Source organism: Gavialis gangeticus, unplaced genomic scaffold, assembly GCF_001723915.1.
Source record: "Gavialis gangeticus isolate Ggan-Ray unplaced genomic scaffold, GavGan_comp1, whole genome shotgun sequence".
NCBI lineage: Eukaryota > Metazoa > Chordata > Crocodylia > Gavialidae > Gavialis > Gavialis gangeticus.
The window spans coordinates 94,586,360-94,591,770 of record NW_017729031.1 but is presented as its reverse complement, the minus strand read 5'-3'; the positions used below and the strand labels follow the sequence as shown (position 1 = coordinate 94,591,770).

The following is a 5,411-nucleotide window of genomic DNA, read 5'->3' as shown; positions in this document are numbered from 1 at the left end:
AGAGCAGCAACTTTTTGAGAAATGATAATTTATCCATCCTTCGGGGTGGGTGTATTTTTCCCCCTTCTTGCTGTTTGTTGGTAGGGGACTGTATGAAATATGTGGAAAGTCCAGTCATTTCATAACTATATTTTAATTTCTGTGTTTGTAATATGTATAAATTATAGTCCAAATTGCCTGTTCCCATAGAAAGAACACTCACTATCTGAGATGCCAATCCACCTGTATATAGAGGGAGTAATCAACTGCCAAAATAAAATTCATTATTTATCCCCATTATAAACAGCACTGTAGTTCCTTTTTCCTTTCTAGAACTTATGGTGCAGTCAAAAATCACTGAAAGTATTTTATAAGCCGTAACTGTCATTTATTCTGTGCAGTGCATAGCACACTAAAACGTCAACCTAGTTGAACATTTGAATGCTGCTGTTATATATAAACATTATCATTAGAATATATTTGATAATTTTATTTCCTGAATACTACACATGCTGGTAGTTCTGTGATACATTTTCATACTATATATAAAATATGTTTACAATTTATGTATAGTGTGGGGCTAGATTTTTTCTAAGTGCCCAACCCTTGAAATGCTCAGGTTTTTCTGTAAATGTGGCAAATGAACTTACCTGCAGCTCTGACTGCAAATACATGTACTTTGAACTTTGGAAAACATGGCCCCTAATTGTACCTTGAAAAATGTGAACAATGACAAAATGTTGTTTCTTTTTAATTATTTTGTTCCCAGCATTCCTTCATACCTGTAACAAGTCAGAAACAAGTTCTGAAATATTAGGTCTCTTTCAAATGAACCTAAACATTTCATTATACGTCTACCTTAATATTGGATTGCAAGTCATTACCTTCTCATTTTGAAGGCAATGGTTGCCTTAAAGTCTAAATGCCTTTATTTGCTTGATGACCCTACAATTCGTCTTGCATAAATTATCTCCAGAAAAGAAAAGAAAATTAAAGGTATATTGTCAAAGCTCTGGCATAGAATCTGACCCATTTGAAAGTTGTAGTAAGCTGAAGTCAACATGATACAATGTGGTCTCACACTCCAATATATATCATGGGGCAACACATTGAAATTGTTTGAGTTGCTCTTAATTTACCCTCAGTGCTACTGATACTTTACACACCAACTTTATTGATAAGGTACATAAAGGGGAATGAGAATATGTCTGCTGTCTATATGATGAGTTTTTAATTCTTTCTTTGCTGGTACGGGGCAAGCTTTGACACCTGGTGCAAGCACTGACCTGCCTCTTGTCTATGGGCTAGCTGCCCACCTCACTCTTCTGCCATGCCTTGATGTAATAGTCTTGGGATGTTATTCAGGTGGGAGGGTGCCCATTTTGAAGCGCGATGTTTAGGAGGGATTTCCACAGCTCCGTTCCACCCCTATACTGCAGCCCAAGCCTCGCAGATAACATCCACCAGTGGTTTGCACTGGGTCTTTCATAAAGCATACAGGCAAACAAACACATACTGGTCTCCAAGACCTCGGCCCCCTCACTGGGGCTCATACACCACCACCTCACTGGGGCTTATTGGGGTCTGCTACCCCATCTGGCTCAGGTGGCCATAGCCTGGCCCTCTGCCCTAGGATATTGCACCCTGTGAGGCTCAGGTAGCCATAGCCATGCCTGACCCCTCTCCGGGTTCCTACAGCCACAGGGCTCACAAAGAGCCTGGATGCTGCTCCAGGTCCCTCTGCCAACCTGGGCCCTGCCTCAGGACTCCCATGAGCCTGGGCTCCCCCTCTACCAGTTGAACCCACCAGGGATGTGGGGGCTCGGGTTATGAGGCACCCCACACTTGCCTTTAACTGGGAAGGAGATTGGCCTGGCATTTCTTAGGGGCTCCCTTGCCACCAGGAGCCCCACCAGACCCCGTGTTGCCCAGCAGGGTGCAGTTTCATATCTTACCCAGGACAAAATGAGGCTTCCTCCATCCCCATAGCCTCACTCCGCAGTGTTCCTGGCAGAGCTCAGCAGAGAGGTGTTTCTCCTCTCCTGGCTAATCAAAAATTGTCCTCAGCTCATGGAGCTGGGCCTTAAAATGGCCACCCTAATCAGGCACCTGCCCCTCCCTGCCCCAGTCCTTAAAGTGACAGGCACTACCAGTGCCCTGCCACATATCTCCCCCCTTAAAATACATGCCCACTCAAAATATACACACTGCTCCCTCCCTGGGGCTCTACCAGGGTCATCAACCCCTTGGGGCCCAGGTGCCTACAACCAGATCTGGCCCTAGGGTCATACATCCCCACACCTACTGGGGTCATCCACCCCTTGGGGCCCAGATGGCTACAACCACACCTGGCCCTAGGGTCTTACATCCCCTCGTGGAGCTATCCACCCCTTGGGGCTCAGGTGGCCACTGCTGCACCTGACCCTAGGCCCTTCTCTGGGGTCCACTGCTAAACTCAGGGCTCTACATACTGCCACTACCAGGAGAAGGTCACTACCATGCATGGCTGTTAGACCGATGTTTCCTGGCCAATACACCATTGTGACAGGTTGTAGCAGTTACCTAACAAATATTATACCCAGTCAGCCTTTTTTTCAGCATTCATTGACTTTGGAAGTAATTGCCCTTGCATTCAGTGTTCCTTTGCCATTGTTTTTTAGTATGGCATTTAGTACTCCATTGTTGTTTTTAGTCCTGCAATAATGACACCCCACAACAGAACCATCACCATTCCTAGATCTTACACCTACACCTCCAGAAATGTAATATGTCATCCAGTGCACCAAACGCCCTGATAGAAAATATGTAAAAGTAACCAAACAACAACTGTGTACCAGAATGAATGCACGCTGAAAATCCATCAAGGACAAAAATGGCCAATTACCTGTGGGTTCCCACTTCTCACAAAATAGCCACTCCCTCTCCAATCTCTCAGTTCTAATCCTCAAAGGGAACTTACAAAACACCTTTTGTGGACGAGCCTATGAACTTCAGTTCATAAATCTACTGAATACAAAAAACCATGGACTTAATATAGACACTGGATTTATGACACATTGCAACCTGCTTGACATCTGACACACAAGGTAACCTGCCTCAGACTGACCACTTGCATTCCTTCACACATTTCCCTCCCTCCTTCTCTCCCTCCCCCCATCTCTAATTTTTCTCTTCCAAACTTCCACTCATTTGCATTTTCACAGACTTCTTGTTATACTTTAGCTTCTTTTCTACCTTGGAGAATACATAACAGCAGCACAATCTCCCAATGCCTGAAGAAAGATGTTTGTGCCCAAAAGATTCCAAAGAACTTTTTTCCAACTATTTAGTTAGTCTAATAAAAGATATCACATCTTCCCAAAAAACTTTGCCTGCCTATATCTTTATACTAGCATGGCTACAACCAACAACCCTGTCTTTTAGTACAGAATTTGTATTACTGAAGAAAAGGAATTATCTTGAAATCCTCACTTAATAAATTATCTGTATTTTTGTATATATTCCACTATTGTTGCTGACATTGTCCGTTATCTGAATGGCAATAGACACTTGGTGGTGAAGAATAAGGTTGCCTGTTCATGCTTATCTTACACCCATAGTTACCTTTAAGAATGTAAGCGGTCCCACTGAAATGTAAAAGGGAAGGGCAAAAGGATACTTGCAATTCTTTTGGGAGAACTATAGTGATGGCAGTTTGCTCTTGGGGAATCCCAAGAAGAGCAAATTTACCCAGATTGTAGAGAGAATGAAGGAGATTTTCTCTTGTCCATCACATCTTCCAACTTGTGACTAGCTGCCTGAGTGCTGAAGTCCAAGAGTGATACCCACTTCACAGTCCTGGGGCACAATCCCTCATGGAACTTCCACTGAGGAGATGTAGTTTCCTCCTGCTTTCTGAAATGCTTTAGGGTAAACCACAGTAGCAGTGAGACTATCACTGCATGAGTAAAGACTGCTTATGAGTACCTGCAACTCTGGCAGGGACAATTAACATAGAAAAAATTATACCTATACCTCATCCCATGGGCATAGGTGATGCGTAGGGGCAGCATGGGGCCTCACATGCCCCCCGTGAGATTGGCCACCACCAAAGCTGCTGCTGGCTTCTGTGAGCAGTTGCCACTCACCACCCCCTCACCGCCAACGTCACTGCCAGTGTCTATGGGCAATCCCCACTTGCCACCACCAACACTGCTCCCAATGTCTGTGGGTGGTCCCCACTCACCACTCACTGCTGCTGACACTGCCACCGGCGTCTGGAGGCAGTCCCTACTCACTGCTTGCCACCCCTCACCGACATCTGCAGGTGGTCCCTGCTTGCCACTAGCCACTAACTACAAATGGTGCCCCACCCCCCAGTTTCAGGAGGCACCCATTTTTCATGCCCATGGGAGAAAAATTGCAATGCATAATCTGTTTTAACCAGCGCTGTAGAAGGCTACTTGACTTGTTGTTAACATTGTATACATTTTAATCCAGATTCCATCATGTATGTTTTCATAATTTGTTAACAAAAAGTGCAAAACTTGACATTTTCTACTTTATTTAAGTGAGTAGAAAGAAAGACATTTTGAATTCAGTAGCACTTTTCAGAGCTAGACACACAGTAATTTTACCCCAGTGTAATTTATATCAGTTTGGTACATCAAGGGTGCATCTACCCCTGCCCCCAACTGCCATTACTATAAAGACCTGGCAGTGCATAGGTTATTTCCAACCCTATTGCACAGTAGCAATGAGTGGTTCATGCCTGCCAATGCTACATCACCACAGCAATGAGCTGTGTCACTAACTCATAACTACAGCAATGTAGCATCTTGTGTAGATGTGCCCCAGTATAAATTGCAGCAGGATCCTGAATGAACAAAAGAGAAGATGGTTAGAGTGCCCTAACATAAGCTAGGTGGAAAAATATTCAATAGCCTATTCATCTGTAACTGGTTTTCAACCTTTTTTCATTTGTGGACCCCTAAAAAATTTCAAATAGTGGTGTCGGCCCCTTTAAATTGTAAGCATCAGTATTCACATACTTTTGATTGATCATAGTCATCTTTTGCAGACCCCTTAGACATAGTTTGCAGACCCCAAGGGGTCCTTGGACCACAAGTTGAAAACCACTTGTCTGTAGTAAATTACTATCCCAAATTTGGCCCAGATTTGGACAGGTTGGAAAAATGGGCAGAACAAAATAGGATGCAATTCAACAAAGACAAGTACAAAGTACTGCACCTGGGCAAAAAGAACCACCAACACACTTACAGGCTGGGGGGTGACCTTCGCAGCTTCACAGCAGCAGAAAGGGGTCTTGGAGTCATAGTTGACTCCAAGATGAACATGAGTCATCAATGTGATGAAATGATTTCATAGATTTCGTAGACATTCGGCTGGAAGGGACCCCGAAGGATCATTGTGTCCAGCCCCCTGCCCCAGGA

At 44.1% G+C, this 5,411-nt stretch overlaps 1 protein-coding gene and 1 long non-coding RNA gene across 4 annotated transcripts in view; one reads left to right on the top strand and one right to left on the bottom strand.

Moving 5' to 3' along the window:
• SPAG16 (sperm associated antigen 16) overlaps window positions 1-5,411 on the top strand; it is a 1,224,108-nt gene that overhangs the window by 936,297 nt on the left and 282,400 nt on the right. The window lies entirely within an intron of this gene.
• The window catches only part of LOC109301976, a 94,461-nt gene that overhangs the window by 58,051 nt on the left and 30,999 nt on the right, over window positions 1-5,411 (bottom strand). The window contains exon 1 of one of the 2 annotated variants that reach the window (XR_002098675.1): window positions 630-788. The exons of the other annotated variant lie outside the window; for it this stretch is intronic. This is a non-coding gene — a long non-coding RNA (uncharacterized LOC109301976). Of the gene's footprint in view, window positions 1-629; window positions 789-5,411 lie in introns of those variants that run through there. 2 annotated transcript variants of the gene reach the window in all.